At 39.0% G+C, this 25338-nt stretch overlaps 1 long non-coding RNA gene across 2 annotated transcripts in view; it reads right to left on the reverse strand.

Annotated features, from left to right (window-relative positions):
- Positions 1 to 8044: 8044 nt before the first annotated feature.
- The window catches only part of LOC106025447 (uncharacterized), a 54826-nt gene continuing 37532 nt past the window's right edge, over positions 8045 to 25338 (reverse strand). The window contains exon 3 of one of the 2 annotated variants that reach the window (XR_010050922.1): positions 8045 to 9849. This is a non-coding gene — a long non-coding RNA (uncharacterized LOC106025447). Of the gene's footprint in view, positions 9850 to 13787; positions 14200 to 25338 lie in introns of those variants that run through there. The other variant, XR_010050923.1, reaches the window with a different exon arrangement.

Here is a 25338-nt window from a genome sequence, read left to right on the forward strand (position 1 = left end):
ATACAGCATGATAAAAGCGATGGAGACAGAAGAACAAAAGCTTGGTAGGACTTCAAAACAAGATGATAAAATCATCACTAGCTATTATAATGTCTTGTTTTCTTCAAAACAGCTGTTCATACCATCACAGACAATAAAATGAAACAACCCAGATTAAAACCATCCAATTAATGAATGAAAACTTTATAAGGTTTCAAAACAATATAATGGGGAATCCTGATTACCACATACTTCTATGTACTCATTTCTTGTACTAGGGAAACTATTCGGTATTTATACATGTGAGTGTAATTTATTTTGCTTATGAGTATGATCTCAAGCTGCATTCATTTATTTATAAATATCTCAATGTGATCATTCTTTATAGCTGAGTAGTAGTCCATTATATAAAAATACAGGTTGTTTCCAAGATCTGGCCATTACAAATTGTTCTGCCATAAGCATATATCGCTGTGGTATGATGTTTTCAGTTCTTCTGGGAATATGCCTGAAAGTGGAATAACTGGATCAAATGGGACTTACAATCTCAGCTGTTTGAGAAATCTCCAGACTGACCTCCACAATTGTTGCACCAGTCTACACTCCCACCAAAAGTGCAGAAGAATTCCTTTTTAGCCACAGACTCTCCAGCATTTGTTGCTGGTGGTTTTCTTGATCCTGGCCATTGTTTCTGGAGTGAGATGGAATCTCAGTGTGGTTTTAATTTGCATTTCTCTAATGAATAATGATGATGAACATTTTTTCATGTATTTATTTACCATTTGCATTTCTTCATCTGAGAAGTGTGTATTCATCTCAGATGCCCATTTTTGGATTGGATCCTTGAATTTTGGGGGTCTGATTTTTTTTAACTCTATATGTTTTAGACAGAAGTCCTTTGACTGAGGGACAGTTCACTAAGATTGTTTCTCAGTTTGTAGTTTTTCTTTTCACTGTGCTAGAGATTTCTTTTCATGTGTAGAGACTTTTTAAAAAGACGTGATGCCAGTTATTGATTCTGGGAAGTATTTCCCACGTGGTTTGATTCCTGTTCAGGAATTCTCTACCTACTCCTATGTCTTCAAGGTTTTTACCTTCAAATAGATTTAGTGTTTCTGTTTTAATATTCAGATCTTTGATCCATTTAGATTTTAATTTAGTACAGGTGATAGGCATGGTCTAGTCTTAGATTTTGGCGTATGGAGAGCCAGTTTTTCCAACACCATTTATTAAAGAGACTGTCATTCTTCCAGTGAACATGTTTGGCCCCTTTATCAAAGATATGGTGGTTGAGTGTGTTTGTAGTTGTGGTTGTATCTTCTAATCTATTCCATTGATTTTCGGCTCTGTTTTGATTCCAGTACCATATTGATTTTACTACAATTGCTTTGTAGTATAACTTCAAGTCAGGGATTGTGATGCCTCTGGCCTTGCCTTTGCTGCTTAGAACTGTCTTTGCTATTCTAGGTCTGTTCTGGTTCCAGATGAATTTTAGAAGTGATTTCTCAAAATCTATGAGGTATATTGATGGTATTTTTATTGGGATTACATTGAATCTGTATAAGAGTTTTGGGAGAATGACCATTTTCACAATATTTACTCTTCCTATCTATGAGCAAGGGATGTCTTTCCACTTTTTGAGATCCTCTTCAGTTTCTTTTTTCAGGGTATTATAATTTTCCCTATATAGATCTTTCACTTCTTTCGTGAGAATAATTCCTAAATATTTCATTTTTTTGGTTGCTAGTATGAAGGGTGTGGCTTCTCTGTGATTTTGTTGTTAGTGTATAGAAATTCTATTGATTTTTGAATATTGATTTTGTATCCAGCTACATTGCTGAATTCATTTATTATATCTAGGAGTGTTTCAGTAGAATTTTGGGGAGTATCATGTCATCTGCAAACAATGATAATTTAACTTATTTTCCTATCTTTACCCCTTTTATTTCTCTTTCTTGTCTAATTGCTCTGGCTAGTATTTCCAGTACTAAATTAAATAGAAGTGGTGATAAGTGACATCCTTGTCTTGTGCCTGATTTTAAGGTAAAGGCCTTCAGTTTTTGGCTATCTATTATGATACTAGCTGTTGGTTTGTCATAGATCATCTTTATTATATTGAGATAAAGACCATCTATTCCAATTTTCTGTAAGGTTCTTCTCATGAATGAATGTTGGACATCAAAAGCTTTTCTGCATCTATAGAAATGATCATTTGATTCCTACTTTTGGCTTTATTGATATAGTGGATTACATTTATTCATTTACGTATGTTGAACCATCCCTGCATGCCTGGGATGAATCCCACTTGGTTATCGTGTATAATCATCTTGATAATTTGCTGCATCCTATTTGCCAGTATTTTATTGGAGATTTTTGCATCTGTGTTCATTAGAGAGATTGGCCTGTAGTTCTCTTTTTTAGTTGGGTCTTTCTCAGATTTTGGTACTAGAGTAATATTTGCTTCCATGAATGACTTAGGAAGGATTGCTTCCCTTTCAATTTCATTGAAGAGTTTGAGGAGTGTCAGCATTAAGTCTTCTTTGTATTTCTTGTAGAATTCTGCAGTGAATCCATCTGGGCCTGGGCTTTTTTTGTAGGTAGGGACTTAATTACATTTTCAATTTCATTAATAGAAATTGGGTTATTCAGCAGTTTTACATCTTCTTGACCTAGCTTTGGTACTTTATATGTTTCTAGGAATCTGTCTGTTTCTTCTGTATTATCAAACCTATGAGTGTAGAGGTTTTCGAAATAGGTGTTGATGATCTTCTGTATTTCTACAGAGTCTGTAGTGATTTCGCCTTTTTCATTCCTTATTGCGTGAATTTGAGCTTTTTTTAATAAGGTTGGCTAAGGGCTTATCAATTTTATTTATTCTTTCAAAGAACCAACTCTTTGATTCATTGATTCTTTGGATTGTTTTCTTAGTCTCTATTGCATTAATTTCTCCTCTGATTTTTATAATTTCCTCCCTTCTTTTGGATTTGGGCTTGACTTGTTCTTCTTTTTCTAGCTGTTTGAGGTGTAACATCATGTTATTTATTTGTATTCGTTCTGTTTTCCTGATGTGAGAACTCAGTGCAATCAATTTTCCTCTAAGGACAGCTTTCATTGCATCCCACAGATTCTGGTAAGTTGTATTTGTATTTTCATTTGCTTGTAGGTATTGTTTAATTTCTTCTTTAATTTTCCCTGTGACCCCTGATTACTCAACAGTGTGTTATTCAGTTTCCATGTGTTTGTGGGATTTTTGCAGTATCTTATCATTAATTTCTGGTTTCATGGCGCTATGATCCAATAACATGCATGGGATAATTTCAACTCTTTTGCATTTATTTAAATATGTTCTGTGCGCTAGTATATGGTCTGTTTTAGAGACTGTCCCATTACTGCTGAGAAGAATGTGTATTCTAATGTTGTTGGATGGAACATTCTGTATATGTCTATCAAGTCCATTTGTTCACAGGTGTGATTTAGTTCTGTTATTTCTTTGCTGATTTTCTGTGTGGTTCATCTGTCCCTTGGTGTTAATGGTGTGTTAAGGTCTCCTGTTATAATTGTGTTATAACTAATTTGGTTTTTCATTTCTATTAATACATGCACTACATAACTGGGTGCTCTGGAGTTTGGTGCATGTATATTTAAGATTGTTAACTCTTCCTCTTTAAGTTTTCCCCTAACCAGTATGTAATGACCTTCTTTATCTCTTCTGATCATTCTTGGTTTGAAGTTCACATTGTCTGCAAACAGAATAGCTGTTATATATTGGTTTATTGTTAATATGTTATCTTTCTGCTGTTGCATCTTTATCTTTTTGTTCTGTTTAATTGTCTGCTTTCCTTAGTGGTTTTTTCCTAATTGTATCTAAACTGTCTTTCAGTATTCTTTGCAGGGTTGGCTTGAAGTTCTTCAGCTGTTTTTTGTCATGGGAGTATCTTATTTCTCCATCAATTTTGAAGGACAGTTTTTCAGGGTACATCAGTCTAGGTTGGAAATTATTTTCCTTTAGGATCTAAAATACTTCACTCCGTGCTCTTCTTGACTTTGTTGTTTGTGCTGAGAAGTCTGCTGTGATTCTGATAGGCTTCCCTTTATAGGTGATCTGTCTTTTCTCTCTGACAGCTTTTAATATTCTATTCTTATGTTGGATTTCTGGGATGGTGATTAATATATGTCTGGGTGTAGTTTTATTTTGGTTAGGGCTATTTGGAATTCTCTATGCTTCACTGATCCTGATGTCATTTTCCATTCTCATGTTTGAGAAATGTTCAGCTATTACTTCTCTAAACATCCTCTTGACATCCTTTGTATTGTCCCCTTTTTCATTTATCCCTATCAATCTTATGTTGTTTTTCTTTGCATCATCTTGCTGCTGCTGAATTGCTATTTCCTGATTCCTTGTTATTTTTAAAAGAGCTTTTCTTTCCTGTTCACTACCTGCAATCTTGTCTTCGAGGTCTGAAATTCTATCTTCACTTTCACTGAGGCAGTTTTTACAACTTTCAGTGGAGTTTTTGATTTCCTGTATATCTCTTTGCATCTGCTTCATGTATTCTGTTTGTTTCTTATATTGTTCATCCAGGGATTCTATCTTTTTGTTTAGTTCCTCTAATTTTTAACTGTGTCTTCTTTAGATATGTTCAGCATCTCTTTCATTTCTTTTATCATTTCTTCTTTTACCTGGGAGACTATTTCTAGTTTGAATTCCTTTAAAGCTTCCTATAGTTCCTTCTTTATTTCAGTTGCTATTATTTCAGGTATTTCAGGTGTATGGCATATGTTTTCTTCTATGTACATAGCTCCTAAGGTTTCTTGGGATGGGCTGGAGGCTTGAGATTGTGTTTTGGTCTTTCATTTTGTCATTTTCCTATATTTCCATGTTTTAAGTATTATTCCAAGGCTTCCCCTGGGCCTGTTGGAAATCCTTTTCTATGCTCTTGGCTTCTGGGACTCTGGCCGCCCAGTTCCCTGGATTGAGAGAGGGTCACTGGGGGTGGGGCAGGCAGGCCCAAGCCCTGCGCAGGTCCAGTGTGTCATGAAGCCACAAAGTTCCCTGGCCAGTGAAAGCAAGGATCTTAAACTCCCTTCGGGGCTTGAGATGGTACAGGGACACTCACCCCAGGCCACCCAGTCTCCATAGTGAGGGCTCAGGCAGGTAGGCCCAAATCCCTGGAGCTGGCCGAGCACAGCAGAAACTACTAGTTATTCTTCAATAAATAGTTTATTTCCTGTTTGCCCTTTCTGGAGACTTTAAAAGTTTGTGTCAGTTTTTACCAGTTACTGGTGTTTTAGGAACCAACCCAAAGATCTCATTGCCATTCTAGAAGAACTCTCAAGCCTCAAAATTTGTATCTTGTCTTTCTCTTTCTTCCCTCTGCTGTACAGGTGCCGTGTGCTGAGCAGATCAGGCTTGGCATGGAAGTTTCTCATTGTTTTTTCAGATTGTTTTAGTGGCTTCTAACATGGTCTTCTAGCCTCTGTATAGTAAACTTCTATCAAGAGTATTTGATTGTATGTCTCATCCAATACTAGTAAAATGCAAGTCCTACATATAAACTACTTTTTTACTAACAATAAAAAAGTTGTAATCAGATGAAAGTAATGCCAACATATTTTACTTAACCCTATTTTTCTAAAATCTTATTTCCACATATAGCCAATTTTAGAAATACCTATTGTACAATTTAAACTTTTCAAATGCTTCAAATTCAGCATGTGTGTTACACCATAAACACATCTCCATCTAAACTAGCCGCATCACTAGCTTCATAGCCATGTGTGCATACCAGCCAGCAGTTTGGACAAAATCTAGAGGTCTGGCCAGATGACTTGGAGCAGTTAATTAAACAAAGATCCTATTCTTTCATTTTAGTCTTCAGCCTCCTCTTTGACTCCTCCCTGGAAGGGCAGGGCATGCAGAAGTCACACATGAACACATTATTTTACCTTATTTGGACACTGATGTGACACCTCCAAGAAATCACTTACTTTTGCAGTTACGCATGAAAGATTTTAACACTTAGAAATCAAATTACTTAATTTCAGGATCTCTCTTAAGTAGCAATTATTAATATAACCTAAAAAAATCACGTTTAATTTTTTTTCTTACTCTAAAATGTGACAGCTGTGTTGGGAGGGGAGAACATTTTAATTCTTCCTTCAACATTTAAAAATAATACAAAACGATTTTTAAACTGCTGATAAAGGAGAGATGGCTGCTCAGTACTTTAAACCCCAGGCTTCTGTCCAGTGGATCTAGTGTGCTATCTCTGTCAGTTTCTTTCCCACAGGACACTAGCCCCGTCATGGTGGGTGAACTCAGAAAGTCTTTTTTCTTCTTCACTATTCATCTCGTGTCCCCAGCTAGGTTCATGCCCATTACACTTAATGCTCCCACCGTTGTCCATGACCAAAAGCACAACCTGCGATTCAGCAAGTGATCATGTCGGCCTCGCTAGTGGATGGAGCCCAGGCTAACCACACACTGTACGTCCTGTGTTTCACACACATCACATGGTGTCCAGGAGTCCATGCCTCAGTTACTACTTCAGTTTGATAAATGAGAAAAGAGTCTCCAGAGAGAGTAAATAAATTCTACCAAGATCCCTCAGCTGTCAGAAGGAGCCAAAACCAAAACACTTCCTATCAAATTGCAAATCTTGTACCCTGTAGAATAGCTTTGCCCCCAGACTCTCAAAGCAGCTGGTTAGTATTGCAAAGTCACCTATAATTGGGGAAGAATTCTGAAAATGAAGTAGCTCAGATGTAAATAAAAAAGCCCAGCTCCAGAGCTGACTAGCTCTGTGACCTGGCTGAAGTCTTTTAAGCATTTGAATTTCAGTCCCTGAATCTTTAAAATGAAATACTCCCTCCTTGCACAGATGGGTTTATTTTCTTGACTAGTAGTGTTACGTTGCAAATACCAAGAAACCATGTCAGAATTTTATATCAGATTATGCAGTGGAGTATATGCAAAATTTTGTTAACAAATTTAGGCTAACTGGAAAACAGATTTACTGGTAATATGCTAGGATAACATTCCTCTTTGGAGTTTCTTATCATAGAATAGCAACAAGATGGAAATTGTAGAACATATTGTAATGTTGTGGGTAATGTGTTTTAAAAATTTTCAGGTTTGTGTACCATAGCTATAATGGTTAAATACAACCATCTAGTTAAAATTTACTCAGTCTTATAAACAACGCTGATATTCTGTGAGGTAGCTTTATCTCAACTATTACTCCCGGAAATTGTGCTTTCCTCCATTGGCTGTGTTTCTTGATGACTGTGGAAATGTCGAAATTACTTTATGACACCAAAGTAAACACTGGTGTAGGGATGTGGAGGGAGGGTGGTTAATGGGTATTTAAATGCATTTGGATGGGAGGGATAACATTAATGTTTCTAATTCATTTAATATTTCAAAACAGCACATAGACTTTTGAATATTCCAAATATAAAGAAACAATAAGTGTCTGAGGTGAAATCTATGCCAGCTACCCTGTAATAGTTGATACATCGTGTCATCTTCAGAAATTTAGAAGCTTGAATAAGTGACTCTGCAATTCTACAATTTAGGGTGTAGAGGGCATGCCCTGGGGGCTGTTTACACCCTAGGATGTTGTGATGGCTGATTCCTTATATCTACTTGAGAAGTTTAGAAGTTTAACTAAATGGCTCAGCAAGGGGCTAGGGTCCTCACTTTGTAAATGTGCTCAGCCTATGTAGGAGAAGAGCAGGAAGACTGTGTGAGTGCTACTTACCATAGGGTAGATATCCTGCTTAAAATACAAGGGAGGAAAAGAGGCTTTCTCTCCTTTCATTTTTGCTCTTTTTGCTTGTGCTGTCTCCCACTGCCAAGAACTGTTGCCCTCTGCCATGCCACCCTGCTTTGGAGACAGCTGGTTATGGACTGAAACTTCCACAAACTTGGAGCTAAATAAACCTTTCTTCCTTCATTTTGAGTATCAGGTATTTGTCAATGAGAGAGAAGTAATGAGAGAGAAGTAACTAATGAGAGAGAGAAGCAATGAGAGAGAAGTAACTAAGAATACCCTAATCTGATCATTTCACATCATATATTTATTTATAGGTCAAACTTTAGCTTGTAAATATGCACAATTTCAAACTGTTAATTAAAAAATATATTAAGTAAATATATTTCCAAGAGGAAAAAGAAGAAAAGGATACCAGAGAGACAGACAAGGATACAGAGTGCTTCAAGCATGCACAGGCAACAAGAGAGGTGTCTGTAGGCAGGTGAGGTTCCCGCTGATACACAGAGCCGGACGTTCTGCCTTGTAGCTCAGCATTCTCTGCAGGAGGCATGAAACTCTGTTTACCAGCCTCTGAGAACTCTTCAGAATAATTCCCTCAGGGCCTTCCAGACTCCTGTTCCATGCCTTCAAGTCTTCCTCAATTGTAGAACCAACCTTCTTTTGGATGGTATGTCTTAAAATTTTTGAGCAACTGAAAAGCTTTGCAACATTGAAGCATCATTAGATGTGTGTGTGTGAAAGTGTATGTAAACTCAGATACTTCCCAACTAGAAAAAGTCAGCCCAAATGACTGGATAAGGAAAACAATGCCCCATTAGATAACATATCTTTTTTGTTTTGCTGTGCTTTGCTTTTGTTGTTATCATTGTTTTTCTGTGCTGGGGATGTAGAGGGATGAAGATCTTATTTCTTGGAAAACTTATCTGCCTAAGAACAAAACCTTAACCAATCACTTGTTAAATTTGATTTTTTTTAACAAAAGCTATTAAAAAATTTTATAAAGTGATTCTTTATCACCACAGAATCCTCAGTGAAATGTTGAAAGGTAAGACTTGGGAAGGACTTGGGATCCCAAGTAGATTCTTTACCAATGAACACCCCAGGGGTTAAAGCAAAATAGAAGTAACCAGGACTTGAAGGTGTACACCACAGAGCCAGATGGGCTGGGCTGCAGCAGAACTGAATCAAAATGAACCACGCAGCCACAGAGTGCAGTCAGTGATTTCATTGCTTCAATTACTTTTACTTTCTAAAGATCATGAACAAACCACTTAATTGGAGTCACATTTCCTTCTTCTAAATTTCAGAATTAAAATGACCCCTGGCTGGTTTGCTGCTCTGTGACCAAAGATTAAGTAAGTAAGCAGAGTGATGCAGTACAGCCCCAATACTATCCCATGCCCCAGAATGCCAAGAAACGGGTCTTGTACGTACTAACTTTGTGATACATGTATGTGAATCATGCAGAGATGGCTGCCTTAATTTTCTGTCTTCAGGCCTGGCATACCTTTGACTTGGAAACTCCTTGGGAGGTCAGAGCAGTTGGTTCCCAAAATGAAATCCTCAGACATGAAAGAGCTCAGGTTCTGCCCATTGTCTTGCATTTAGATAATACATGTCCATCAGCAGTTAACTGCGTTAGTGGAAGGATGAGTGTGTGCTCTGACACAAGCACTGTAAGTGCAAATGTTGACTCTGCACTCTTGCTCCCATAGGAAGGTAAACGCAAATATCTTGCTGTTTCAGAAATGCCTGTGACCAGTTGCGTGAGCCAAGTCCATGAGTCCAGCTGGCCTCAGGGGCAGTGTCTGTGCCACAAGGAGCCTGACCATGGAGTCAGTGGACCACTGGCCCCAGCTCTGCCACTGCTTAGGTTGGGTGGTACTTGCATTGCCTTATTTGAGCTCTTGTTGTTACCTCTAATTAAAAGGGCTGAGTTTCATTACATGTTCTTCAATGATACTCAAATTGTGATTATCCAAAGCATCCAGAACTCTGCTGGCCATATCCAAAGGTTTCTGTGTAGCACTGCTACTTAATTCTAGCCTCCTTTTCACAGGAGAGGAGCCAAGCAACTTCAAAGGCCACGTTTCTGAATGAGAGAGAAGATACTATGATCACTGACCCTCATGATATTCTTGGCCCAAATTGCTGCAGACTGTACCTGAGGATGGGACTGGAACCAATCCACAGCCCCAGAAACAATAACCAAAACAACACAGAATAAAGAGTCAGGCACAGACACAAAAGAGGCGCTCGGATGTGTCTTATACAAAAAGGAATGAACACAAGGGACAGCAGGGCTGTGGCTTTATTTATATTCAACAGTCAAGGTAAAAGAGAAGAGCTGAATCTGACCCTGTGTGCGCCCATCCTCTCCCTGTGACCACTGAGGAGCAATATACCTGCAACATGGAATATACAGTCCATGTGTCTTTGCCAGGGAGTGAAGGGATTTTTGGAACTCCTACTTAAATGTGTAACTCTACTCCAATCCCTCAGGTGTATTCAAACTGTGCATCCAACATTTCTGTCATCTTTCAGTTCATGTCCTGGGCAGGAAATATCCCATTGAGTATGTAAGACAACCTGAAGGGAACACTGGACCCTGCAAAATACCCCACATGTGTCCAAGTGTCTCATATAAAGGTTACACATGTTCTGGTCTCATCATATAAAGGGTGTGCTCAGCTACTGAGAATCAAACCACCTGGAGAACACACCTTTGCTGTTATATCCTATAACGAGGAAGAGCTTGAAAAAGAACAAGATATTTCTGTTCTATATTTATCTTCATCTTTTTCCTGAGTCATTCAACTTGGTCTTCTCTACTGGGAAAACAGAGCATTTGGAGTGTTTCTGCTTCCTGGGGGAACATCTCTCCAGTAGAAGTAATGTCCCTAACAGCCTCCGTGGGCCTCTTCAGGATGCCATAGAATCTGCCTCCAGGGAGTTGCTGTGGTGCAGAGGGAGTGTGACCACCCCACTGCAGTCCCTGTGACTCTGCCATTCAGGAAAAGATACTTCAAGTTCCAGGGACATCCTTTTCCTCTTCGGGAAAGTGGAAGGAGGCTGAGTCACCTCAGGGCCCTTCTGCACTGGGAGTCCTTGACTAAAGGATCCTACACAAAGCCTTTGGCTATTAAGATGGCAGTGAATGCTTTGATAATGCTAACTCATTATCATATATGCTAATAGCCTAGAATATGCTAATATGCTAATAGCCTAGATGGTTCTACTACACTGTGCAAAATATCGTACACAATTAAAAAGCTGAGGCACAGTTCCACATACCTTCCCCCGGCCCAGACTGCAGGGAGGCCCACTGGGTCCTGTGCCAGTGGGTGCTTGAGCCCAGCTGTGTGGGTGGTGCTGGGGAAGTGAGCAAGCACAGGGCAGGGAGAAGTGAGAATGGAATCCCCATCCCAGTCAGCATGTAACTTTCTTAGCAGCCCAGAGGTGTAATAATAAGAGGACAATCAATGAAAATAATGTCCAGTGTTGATTTAGGCTTCTTCATATTCCACTCAGTCCACACCTTAGGATACAGTTGCATGTTGAAGTGCAGTCTTGCTAGCTCTTTCTTTGAAGGATGGGACACTGTGGCCCAGGAATGTTAAGGGAAGTGGCCAAGGTCAAAGCACTATGAAATGAAGCAGCCTAATCTCCAGCTACATTTGCCTCCGGGACTCGCTCCCATAGCCACTGGAGACCCCCATACCAAAAAGCAGGTTTTCACATCATCACCACTGTCCATCCTCCCAGATCCTGCAAAAGCAATAGCACTTCAACCCCACCTGGACCGTCCACCTTCTGGCCAGGCTGGGCTGGGTCAGGGTCTCTGCCATCTTCACCAGCCAGCAATACAGAGCTCAAGTCACGCCCCAACCCCTACCGCCGTCCCCACCCTCAGGAGCCCCTTTGGGCTCCTTCCTGCTCCCCTTAACCTTGTCAGAGTCTCCACTGCTCTACAAATCCCAGACAGCATCCTGTGCTGCCTGCCAGGGTGAATGCCTGGACCCTGGGGAAGGTGACCAGCTGGCTCAGCCACAGCACCACTGTCACCCCATAGGTGTGAGCAGGGCCAGAGGTGTCCTTCATGGACAGGACTGGGATGCATGCAGGCCTCCCTGTTGGCACTGCCCTGGGGATGCAGGTCACCCACACCCCTCCTGTCCTGCAGCCCTGATTGGCTGCCAGGGTACCCCTCCAAAGCCAGGTATAACAGCTGTGTAGAAAACAAGGCATCTACCTGCCCACCTGTGGTTCACCTGGGGGATTCACTTCCTCATCTCAGAAGGGACCCTGCTCTTCTATCTGCTGCACAGCCCGTGTCATCGTCAGTGATGAATGAAAGAATTGTTAAAGCTGTCAGAATCAGCATGGAGTGTCTCGTGCCAACCCTAACAGCAACAACAACGGCAAAAGCAGTGATTAAGCAGGAGATGATGAAGGAAGCGTTCTTATACCTGACTGCCTGGTAATAACTATCACAAAAGACTCAGCCCCACTACAGCCTTGCACAGAGGTCATCACAGCCTTATACAAAAAGTACTTCTACGAAGACATCTGTCTGATCTCAGACTGAAGCCATGCTTGCTAATCGTGGTCAAGGATTGCTGTGTCAAAATAGCTTATGTAATCCTTCTCTCTCACTCTTTGATTACACCATATAGCTTACCATGGCATTCACTTTCCACTGCTAAGCCCTGCTGTACCACCGTATCATCTGCTAGTCCCAAATGAGAGGCAGTATTCCTTCACTCTCATGTCCTGCTTAACCTATCATCTTGTTCCCTCCAAGAGTGGGAATGTCTGGTGTTTGTTTCAGGGTTGATACGAGGTTTTGGTGGAATTTGATAGAACCCACCTTTAAGGACATGTGTTCTGCACACACATGTACAATCTGCAGACACTAGACATGCACACTAGATGGAGCATCTTCACAAGCTGGGTCCAGGTGAAGAAGAGGTAACATGATCCTCAAAGCCCACAGGATTCCTGCCTGAAGTGTGCACAGCTGCCAATAAGTGACTTCCATTGCATTAAGGCATCTCTGAGCTCCTCAGAGGGTGATGAACCCAGATTCACTGGCTCTCAATATAGCAAGAGCAGCTCCCTGGCACCTTTCCTCTACGATGCATCTGAGGCGAGCCTGTGACAGATGACAGAATGCCTAAGTAAGCTGGAAGTACTGTTTAACATATTCTAGAGAATGCAGCACCTTTAGCCCTTTCTTATAGCTCCAGGTTGTATAAGGAATGAGCCTTACATAAAACTCCTGGTCGGCCAAATACTGTATCTCTGCAAAGCTACCACAAACCATCCTTGAGCTCCAGACTCTATAAAAATGTTACCTTAGTGATTGGTTTAAACACCAGCTCTGATCTGAGCAGGAGCATTCATGGTCTGCTAGGTTTTCTTCACTTTGCTCTTTTGGTATCATTTTAAGAAAATCTCCTATGTTCCTGCAGGTCTTTAGTAGTATATATAGATATAGATATAGATATAGATATAGATATAGATACAGATATAGATATAGATATAGATATAGATAGATATAGATATAGATATAGATATGCTGATAAATTCTTCAATAAATTATTGTGAGTTCACTAGCATCTCCATCTTAGGTAATTTTCAGGACTTTCTCTTCTGACCTAGAAAGGCCCACATAGACCATAACACGAGCTACATCAGATACATCTAAGTAAAAACTACTCCATATTTCCAGTCTTCTGGAGTAACAAATAAATAAGCTTTGTGTAGCTTGGGACCTAGATTCTGTCACACAAAAGAGCTAGGCAGTCAAGAGACCAAGTTCAACCTGTTGTCTCATCTCATTTTCCATGCTCACGTGACTTGGACCAACTCATATCCAGTCCAGAAGTCTTCTCCTGTGGCCTTTGTGATCATGCCATTGGTCCTAAGCCTAGCTAAATACCAGACTCACTGCTGAAGGGTTCGGGTTTTCAGTGTTCAATGCCTGATGCATTCTAAACACCTCCACCCACCCTGGCTGTCCTGGGTTTCAGCACACCCTGAACACATTCCAGGTGCTCCTGATGTTGAGATCACATAACCACAGCAGGCAACTATCAGAGCCAGTCTAAGGACAAGCAGAAGACTGACCTTGAGAAATGAAGACTTCCGAGGTGAATCAGAGGACATCTTACTTTCCATGAAAGGTGCAAAGATGTCATCAAAGGGTTTTGCTCTATTCTTGAGTCCATTTCTATCTTGTTCTCCTTGCTGACGTTCTTGCTGCTTAAGCCAGGAAAGCCTCACACTCCAGGAAGGCACAGAGGCCGCACCACCACCTACAGCTGCTCTGTCCAGGGAGTCCACTGAGGCACAGCACCGAGAGTAGGGTTTGGCCTGACTGAGGAAGCCTTGTTTCATGTCTTCCTCTGAATCTGGCTTTAAAAACTGTGCAGATTGCCTGGTTGAACAAAGACAGTTTGACTTTATTTCACAGATGATTTTTACAAAAGAAACACTTTCCAATGACAGGACTTTCCAACAGCAGAGAGCTTTTGCAGAAATTTCTGGGTAGGTGTGCAGTTCTCAAGTTCATGTATCTGACTGTTCACAAATCTCTGTCAAGGATAAGTCTTTTAAACAGCACCCTCTGAGTGATACTTCCCTTCCATGTACTAACACCCCACATGGCCCAAATTCACACTGGGTTCTGTGTGTACCCAGGGTGAGGTGAAGATGGTGGGATCCACCCCTCACATGGCTCTTCTGCAACTCGAAAGTGTGCTACTCCATAGTCATCAAGAGATGTGCTTGCTGGGTGGCTTAGCAGCTGACACAGCTTCCTTCCTAGAAACCAACATTGAACAAAGTGGTCTCACGAGATGTGCTTCACTGTATCTAAATCAGTCTCCACCATGATTTTAGTTAAAGGCAACCACAAGCCAATTACTTCATTGTCTTTATACAGATCTTAACAAAGAGGAAGCACAGGAAAATCATCAAGTTCCCGCAACCTAATAAATAAGAAGTGAGGTTTCTGGGGCCATGTGAGGAGACAGGATCACATGGCTCCCCTTCCTCTTGCATCACTCAAGCCTCTGACGGTGACAAGTATGACTAAGCTGACATATTAGGCTCATTAGATAAGAAATGCCTTGGAGAGCAAGAAAATGAAAACCTAACTCAGAAGTCTAGAGACAGATAATTTTTGGTGTTGTCCAACCACTGAAATATATTGACTAGAACCCAGATTTTCCATCTGCTTCATCATCCTTAGCTGTCAGGTTTTTTTTCTCTGTACCTTTCAGGTTAGGGCCTCAAGATGGACGGTGAAGTTTTCAAAAAGGTCAAACAGGAGACATTTCCAACCCTACTATGCCTTCTCCAAAGAAGCAAAAGCACTTCCATAAATCCTCCATAGACTACTTTCATTTGGTTTGATGTAAAGACTGGGCCATTCGGTTGCCCTTAGCTTCAAAAGAATCTAGAAATCAAGTGTCTGGAAGAGAACAACAGGATGCATTTAGCTTGATTACTACTCATCTCCTGGAGCTGGGCAGCTGTATTCTACAACACACAGCCCCAGTTTAGTGACTTATGAGTGGTGGGTGGGGAAGCATTTGTTCCGCACTCATGGAAATGTAGGTTATCTATGGTTCTGCTGGATTTGGTTAGGACTGATTGGATCTAAACTGTGTTTTTCTTTTAGGGTTGCCCCACATGTATGTTTATTCCGGCACTAATAGCCACCCTAGCTTGCTCTTCTTATGACAAGCAGAAGACATGCAGGAAGCCAGATAAATATCACACAAATGTACCTGGAGGCTGTTCATTTCATGTTCAGTAACACTCCATTTGCCAAACAAAGTACCTGACCAAGTTCAACATAGGTGGACAGGGGACATATATTTTCCTACTCCAGTTGAAAGTGCTACAAAGTCACATGCCGAAGGTGGAGATGTGTAACTCACCAAAGAGACAGAATGAAAGACAGGGGAAAATTCGATACAGCACCTTATTCCTTCAGACTGGGACTCTGACTGCAAGAAAGAAATAGTTGTTGAGTAGCCAACCAAAAGTATCTTTCACATTAGAGCAGTTGAAATAAGCCATAGAAATTTATTTTTCCAATTTAGTTGGCAGAAGAAAAAAAAAGTAATGAAAACGTAGAGTTATAAACTTCTTTCTTGGGATAGGGTTTTCTGCTATAGCAGTGATACTGATTTCAGAAAGATCAGAGCTTGGTGTGATTACTCCAGAAGCTGGGAATTTTGAGTCCTATGATCTCCAACTGAATACTCTCCAAGTGGAATCCAAAGTATTTTTAAGCATGAAGAACATGAGCCTCAAAGACTCTTTTTCATAACTTCCATAACTGTGTGGAATTCCATGAAAATTTCTGTTCATTTTTTTTAAACCAAGCTTTCACAATGTTTTTAATTCTCCCAAAATATTTTTTAAAAGTAGTTTATGAGCTAGTGGTATAATTCACTAGTAATACCCCCCCCACCCTGTACACACACTCGCGTAATTTATTTTGGGCCAATTCCCATCCACCTAAGAGGTAAACTGAGAGAAAGTTTCAAATGTAAATTCTTCCACCACTGGAAGAGAATGTGAATTGCCAAAGCATATTTGTTAGTTATAAAGTGACAGCCAGCCATCCAAATGACCCCATTGTTATTGGGCCTGGAGTGAGGCAGCATACCCTGGTGGGAGCACAGGAAGTAAAACAGCTCAGTTGATCACTGTGGAGGAGAAGGTTTATCAGTGAAGACCCAGGGCCTAGCATTCTTTCAAGGGCACAGCTCCCACCTGTCAAGGCCTGCAGACCTCCCACCATGCCGCACCTCTCAAAAGCTCCACTTTCCCCAGTAGTGCCCCTGGGACCAGAGCTTTAGCACAGGGAACATTTTAAGATCCAAACAGTGCAACACAACGAAAAGAAGTTGAGTAAACACCATTTCCAGATCACCATATCCACTGCCATATCTGCTGTGAATAACTTTATACAATTGATCTGAAAATAATAGAGAAACAAAGAGAAAAACATTTTTTAAAAAAACCACTATTGGCTATAAACGACTCAAGAAATTGTAAAGTCTGATCTGGGAGTGGTGGTGCATGCTTTAGTCCCAGTACGAGGGAAGCTGAAGCAGAAAAATTGAAAGTTTGGGCAATATTGAGTTCAAGGTTAGCCTAGACTACATAGCAAGGCCTGTTTCAAAAAAAGAAAAACAAACAATAACAAAAAAGAAATCTGAAAATCTGAAAATTCCATAGCTATTAAATAAATATCATCTGTAATCCAAGTTCTCCCTTAAAAGTTAGTAGCAGGCTGACAACTTTAGAGCCAAATTTTATCAGACTTCAAAAGATGTTAACTTCTTTCACACAGCTAAGATAAATTGAAAAAAACCCAGACAAGGGCTGTATAAGAAAAGTTGTAGGTTATCTCATTGACAAATAAGGACCTAAAGCACATTATATTTCTTAGTGTACAAAACTAAAGCTATCATAATCAACTGTAGATCTAGAAATTCAAGGACTTTCAATATTGGAAGATCTATTTATGAAGGTTTTTGGCACACAAGTAATATTAAATCCTTTGTAATACAAGAGATTCCTAGGAACAACAGATTAGATGAAAAGAAAGTAAATCCCAAAAAAGTGACTTCCAACATTTAAAATTCCTGAAAGGAAGCCTCAAAAGCAACCAAAGAAATTGGGGTTATGGTAGGACGTATGGGTTAGTGATATTTTGGTGACCAAAAGAAGAAAAAAATCCTCTGAGAGGTCACTATTACTTCTGCTCAATGGTGGGCACTGGCTGCATTGGCTTTCCCATTGCTGGGTGCAATATCCACAATTTAAAGGAACAGAGATTTAAGCTGGTTCATGTTTTAAGAGAATTCAGTTCGTGGTTAGCTGGTGATAAGGTAGAAATATCATGGCAGAAGGCCATGGTGGAGCAGAATTCCTTTGTTCATAGCCACTGGGAAACAGAACACTACCAAAAAAGAAGGCGACGGACCAGACACAGACGCCAAGACCACATCTCTATGACCCACTCAGACATATGCCGAAGGGCACTCCCTCACTCCTCTGGGCAGATCCCAAAGCCAGGCAGGTTCACACTCCCGTAACTGCCATAGTGCTTCTGTGATAAGCATTGTCTCAGTGGACTGATGAGAAAGAAGGCTAGATGGAGTAGGTAAAAGGAGAATAAACAGTGAGGAGCCAGATCTGAGAGACCATTGAGAATTCATTTCAGAAGTCAGGCTCGCAGGGAAGATGGTAAATGGAGTGGTAGCTCAGTTGAGAGGGAGTGAGATACAAGAGGTTTTGCATTTGTTATTAATTTTGCTTAATGACAATGGGTACCAGAGCATACTTTATACCAAAAGAAATAATTAGTGGGTAAATCTTGATGATGCAGGAAAGAGTAGAGATCATCACTCTACTCTATATGCCTGCTTCCTCAGTCATCAGTACCTTTCCACACTCCTGAAGTGTGCAACTTTGCTGAACTCAAGCAACTGAGCATAGTAGAAAGGTTCAGAGGCGATCTTGCTTAAAACCCATTACTTCAAATCTCGAAGGAGCAGAACAGTAAGCCTGCACACTTCCCTGTACCTGCTCTCTCCTGACCCTACTTCATTTTAGTAGTTAGGAAATGAGCTGAAAGACAACTACACACATTAACCCAGAAAAATTTAAACTTAGAAAAAATAATGAATAGAATATAAAACTGAAAAATTGCTTTAAAAAAAGCTGAGCATAATAAAACATTTTATTATAATTAGTGGAAGAACTCAATCTTCTTGAAAAAAATTAGATTTGCAAAATTCGATTTGATAGTAAAAGTACACTCAAATAAAGGCCAAATGCAGGTGTCATCAGCAATAAAAATCATTACAACAAAAACCTATCCTTAAAGAAAATATTTGTATTCTTTGTAACACAAGTGAAAACTTAAATCTATTTTATGACTATCAATCAAGGCTAGAAATAATCATTGGACTGCTGATTTTTAGAAACAAGTTCAAAACAATCTCATATGAAAGTGTTAGGAAACACTGTCCTACAGAAAGGTCACAATTTAAACAGCAGAATTTGGCACATCCCCTTCCAGAAATCACTCCGTGCACTCAAACCAAACAGGAGAATCCAGTCCCCACGGCTCTTAAGATTTTTTCAGTAGGGACAAAATATCTAAAAGCCAGTTTTAAGAATTAAAACTGCCAAGGAATGTTGGAAAAGTGGAGTGGAGGAATCTTGGGGTGTGATGTTATAATTCACTTCCTTACAAAGAATAATGGTTTCCTGTGACTTGAAGAAGGAGCAACATTTTTGAAGTTCATATTCTATGTAAATGCATGATAAGAAAACTGTATTCCATGAAGAAAATCTGCAGTTAACAAAGGCCAGCGCTTTTCTGTGAACCCCTCAGACCCAGCCTCCAGCTCTGCTGCTGGGCAGGCCAGAGGCGCTGTGGTTCAGTCTTGATGGCCTGCTCTCTATAGCCAGGATTTGTATATAAAATTCCCTAGAACAATTCTGGACCAATAAAGAAGTATGACTTAACTGCTTGTTTATCACCACCCCACTTCCTTAACAAATTTTCTTCTAGAGGAGTAAGAGGAAATTATTATGGCTGTGTAAATTGAATAGTATTTTTTAAAATCAATTTTAGATTATGAATCTGGACCCCAGAGACCATCTAGGACTTTGATTATCTATCAGTGGAGAATCATAACAGCATTGCCTAGTGCGCTTTGGCAAACTATTCAAACCATTGATGAGTTGACAGATGAGGAAAATAAAGCCAGGAATGGGAAAAACAGTTTTTTCCCAAATCCAAACCCAAACTTTAGATTCTTCTGGTGTCAGTCTTCCAGCCTTCTCTAATTAGTACTCAGTCACCTGCTTTCAAAAGAAATTTCTTACTATTACATGCTTAAAGTTTACTTGGAATCACTGTAACCTGATCAACTTTGAAAACCAATAAACACATTTCCTTACCCAAATCACTCAAGTAAATGCATCCTTACATGCAATATAAATCCTGCCTATTCATGTACAAGATTTAATTTTATCTTCTTTGTCTCTCTTTTTAGTTTTTCATTCAGGGGCTTGATTCAGATAACATGCATTATCCCTGTGTCCAATTAGAAATTTGTGGTTGGGCTTCTACCCTACCAAAAACTATTTACCCGTAATTCACTAAATTGTGATAACTCTATTCTATTATACCTGTACATCATTTAAATAGTCATCGAGTAGGCATGCATTGAAAGACTCTGATATGAGACATGAACAATCACAATCTCCTTTAACTGCAGTAAGAACCATGACCACCAGCTATAGAGTAAAAAAGATGCTGGGCATCTGCATCAGTGTTCAGGGAAATCGGAGTACTCTGGGGCCTCAGAGATGCTCTTGGATACGAAAGGAGATGTAACTCTAATCTTGTGTTAGGAGATATTTTTTATTCTGACAAATAATATACAGAGGACGTCCAGCTAATTGCAAAATAAAATTTTGCAATTCTGAATTGAGATCAGATAGTTTTTAAAAAATATTTTTATTTGAAAGAGAATGAAACCAAACAAAATAAAACAGTATAAAGTAAATCAAAACAAAACAATGCAATTGATACAGAACTTCAAAACAAGGTACCAGGAAGTCAACAATGGCCACCATAATGTTTCTCATTATCTTGAAAATAGCAATCCATACCATCAGATATAATAAAATCAAACAAAACATAATAAAAGCAATCAAAATAAAACAATATAAGTAATTTAGGACTTCAAAATAAAATAATAGGAAAACAATGGCTACTATAATATATCTTGTTATCTTCAAAATAGCTGCCCATACCATCAGATATAATAATATCAAACAAAACAAAAGGGAATAAGATCAAAGGAAAAAAACAGTTAAAATGATAAACGGACTTCAAAACAAGATAATTTTAAATTAACAATGGCTACCATAATGCCTCTTGTTATCTTCAAAATAGCTACCCAGATCATCAAACATGGGCATGTAAAATTAACCAATCAGTACAAGAACTAAGTTGCTTCTTTACTTCTGTTGTTACCTTTTCAAAGGAAAATGTCAAGACAAAGGAGCTAAATACAGCGCACAGAGAACAAGTTCAAAATACACAGACACACCTGAAATTCGAAATCAAACACCTGAAACTTGTGCAAGAATCAGTTAGTTTTGAAAGTGTATTGTTTTATACTTAAATGAACTGAGCCAAAGTCATTTTGCAATCCCAGTCCTCTGAGAGATTGCCACGGGAGGATCACAAGTGCAAACCCAGCCTGAACAACTTAGAGACTGACCGAGATGATATTTCAAAACAAAAAGTAAAGAGGCACAGAGAATAAGACCAGGGCAATCCCCAGTAATGCAAAAATTAAAGCAATATTGTAGTTGTCCTACAAAGTGCAGCCACCATAGCAGATTCCTTTATCTGAAGGTAGCAGCAGATACGCAGGGAACATTAAAGCAACAAGAAGAAACTTTGAGGACTTTCCTGAATATTGTCTGGGTAGAAGCAAAACAGTATGGGGAAGATTTAAGATAGAGGAGAGAGCAAAGGTCACCATTGTGAGGAGATGCGATTCATGCTGGTTCATTTGTAAATGATTCTATGAGATTTTCCTAAAAGCAACATTGTGTGCCTACTGTTTCACCACTTTACATCACCACAAAACAAGAAAAGCTGGACAAGATAACAGACCTTGGTGCAAATTACATTCCTAAGCCCAGCAAGAGTCTCTCAAAGTGTTGATAAGATCACCAGCAACGAGTGACTGGATCTGTAAAATCCAACTCAAGAACTGGAAAACAAATCCCACAGTCGCTAAGTCAATACTCATTTTTAAGGAAAACACAATAGTATTTATTGTGCGGACAGTGGTTCATAAATATACTTAAGTTCTGTTCAATGAGCTCAACGCCATGTCTGAGTGAGCATATGACAACCAGACAAACATTCTCATGCAGACAAGTTCAATACAGCTTCGCCACATGGGTGGAATACAGACACTGATGGGAATTAAGAAAGATGGACTACATAATAAATAGCAAAGTTTCCTGTGGCTGATTTACATAAGATTAAATGCAAGGACTCGTTCTCTGATTCAACTAAAAAGTTTCTCAACGCAAGGAGCAAACTCTAAACTTGGCATTGAAGAGAAGTCAGAGGGTCTTTCTGATTATTTACCTACCAGAATATCCACCCGAGGAGCACAAGCACAGCTCGTGTGAGTGGGTTAGCCCGTGGTCAGATGCAATCATCACACATACATTAAATGGGGAAACCCTGTCGAGCCACGGGTATGACCATGAGAGCTGCAGAAAGGGAAAGAATGTTATTATTTAGTTAAAGGAGAGCTTTTAGTTGAATTCAGAATACATCGTGCCTGAGTATAATGAATAAACATGCATTTGTAGAAGTTTGCTGGAAAAATTTTAAAAGATATAAAAGAAGCTAAGATCTTTGAAGGTAGAGGGTTTTTTTTTTTTTTTTTTTTTTTTTTTTTTTTTTTTTTTTTTCTCTCTGCATAGAAGCATTCAAGCATGTCCAAGTTTGGACCACACAGGCTTACTCCGAGATGAAAGGCATTCATTTTTACTGCGCACTTCTGTATATCTTTCTGCCAAGGAAGACCTCAGATTGTCATCACAGAATCAATTACACTCTGCCTATCTTGTGTGAAGTCACACATTATCCTGTCTCCTACAGAGGCAATAGGAAACTTCCAACCTACTCAGTGATTCCTCTTGGGGTAATAACACATTTCTGGAAACCTAAAAATTTAAAAAGTCATCCTACAAAGCTCACATGGTGTCAATTTTAGAGTTAAGAAAAAAATTGTCCAGCTGCATTTGACCCCATTTGGCTAATGTTTAATCATTTTTCAATTAAGGGAAAAATTACAAAACAGTGAAACATTGGTTCGAACAAGTTTGACTTTTTAGTAACTTGACAGTCATCAAAAAATATCTAAGCTGATATTTTGACTGGTGTCCACACACACTGCGGATTATAGTTTGCGGTGTGGGTGACTCATCAGGATGTAAGTTCCCTTTAGATTCTCTCATCTAAAAAATGAATATAATTTTTAGAAGTTTCATGATTTCTCTTGGACATTGACTCTAGGGTAAGGCAATTGTAGGAAGAGATAATTCAGGAGGAACTTAAAGAATAGAACAGAGATGAATGATTTTTCTAGGAGAATTCTGGATTAATACCATCTCACTTATTTTTTAAAATACTTTTTCCCAACTGAGACTATTCACAAAAACTTTGAAAAACTTTAGACTATTAACTTTCTTCTTAGTACTACACTACTTCATCCCACAGAGGACAAAGAAGAGGTTTCATCACAATAATCTCAAACATTCACACTTTTATCTATGGCAATGCCCACCACTCAGTCTCCACTGAACAGGAGATTATTGTTTTTTTCATCCTCCTAAATCAAACTCATGCAAGTTGCTGTAGTAAATTATCCTGATTAAAAATGCTATACATTTCACAGGGTTCTGAGTAAGTGCTGGGTTTTGTTATATAACTGCAGAATTTGCTCCCACGGTCAAAGGTTTGAGGCTAGTAGTCAGTACAGTTTGTCAGGCTGTGCTTGAGACTGGTGCTATTGAACACTGTACCACCGCACCAGGATGTTATACCTCTTATAATCATTGTCTGAGGTTATGACCATCACTGTAGCCCAGAACCAAAGACAGGGTGCTAAGCCAAATGGATAGCAACTTCTCATCCTTAATACACTGGAAAGGTAGGATCTTGGGATAAACACAAAGACCAGAACCTACACTTAGAAGACATCCCCGAGAAACAGACATTTCCTAGGGAAGCCTCTATCCCAAGGATAAAGCTATCTACCGTAAGAAATCTACAAGCATCAATACAGAAAACAAAATAAAATACAAATAGAAAGTGTCAAAATGCAGAAATAAAATGCAACCACAGACCCCCAGCTCACCCAGGACAAGTTTATTTCAGTATAAATTAATTAATTCATATTTTATGTTTTATGGATTTTTTAAAGACATCCAAATGGAATTACTCACCCAAAGTGGATAATTAGTAAGTGTATAAATGTACATAAAATACAAAAGACAAAATACAAAGGTTTTTTTCTTGATTTTCTGTCTGTCCTTGTTTAAGAAAGAATCTAAAGTGTTTGAAAATGTTTTTTAAAAAGAAACACCTAATTGCCAGTGACTAATCATTATTTCAAGGTGCTATCTTTTAGAATCAGTTTAGTCACACACTATTATGAGCCACTTGGCCGGCAGTTTCTATGCTCACAAGCCTAAAGTTCCCTGCACTGAGATATGTAGTAAACAAAATGCCTTTGATGTGCTTTCCTACAGTGACTCAACTATAAACTACAAAGTAACTGGCCGTGCAGATTTAGCTTCCCCTGATCTGCAACACAGGAGATTTCTGAGCTTAACTTTTCTGAACGCAGAATGTCTTCACATGAATGTGCTATACTTCAAACAGCTCTGTGTTCCTTTCCAGTGAGCTGGGCAAAGAGGTGAGCTTTTGTTCATTTGGCACAAAAAAGGAAAGAAGTGCACTTTACACGTGTATTGCACAAGCTCTTTTCAAACTTTTCTTTCTTTACTGAGTCCCTGCAGAGAACATGTTAAGCACGCTAATATTATTGACACTAAAATCTAAGACTATGTGTGATTTTTAAATAACTTCAAATGTTTTTGTAGCTAAAAATGAGACTTTAACTGCCACCATAATTTTTTCCCAAAGGGAAGAAATACTTGATAAAAATCTAAATAGGTCCAAATCAGAGATTTATTTTCCATGTTTCGACTATGTTTCTTAGTTTCTCAGCAGTCATTAATATACTATTTGCAAATTTTGAATTATGAAATAGCCAACAAAATTTTTTCTATAACTATACAACCAGCAATAAAGGCCCAAGTTATAATTGCCAACCTGAATTATTATTATTATTATATATTTTATACAGAAAAAATACATATGTTTCCACTTTAGGATGCCTAAACACTTTTTACAAAAGCTTCTCAATCCAAAAATCACTTTACATTTTAGATTGTTATCTAAAATAACATAAATAAGACTTGGTATAATGAAAATGTAGTAATAGAAATAATAGACACTAACATCTTTCTCAAGATTTGAAGTTTTAACTTATTTTTTCTCTAAAAATTTGGTCAACTATTCACTCTGAAAATTATCAATTTTAAAAAAGAAAGTCCATGGACGTTTTACAAAGATAAGTACCTAAGTCAAATGTCTCTCCTCTACTGTAAAAAAAGACAGACTTAAAAAGGAGACATTCCCCAAGCCACGAGACATACTATAAAAGCTAGTCATTCTTAGAGCATTGTGAACCATAATATCCAAATTCACCTTGACTAAATGAACAGAAGTGGTCAGCAATTATCTGGCCATAGGAAGACAGAACTTGGGTTAGCAAAACCTGGGCTGAAGTAACTTTCTCAGACCCTTACTAGTGAAGAAAACTCGGGGTCTTGGGGCTTAGATTTCAACCTGCTAAGCCTC

Source organism: Cavia porcellus, unplaced genomic scaffold (genome assembly GCF_034190915.1).
Source record: "Cavia porcellus strain 051 isolate PalLab524CR breed Dunkin Hartley unplaced genomic scaffold, mCavPor4.1 scaffold_12, whole genome shotgun sequence".
NCBI lineage: Eukaryota > Metazoa > Chordata > Mammalia > Rodentia > Caviidae > Cavia > Cavia porcellus.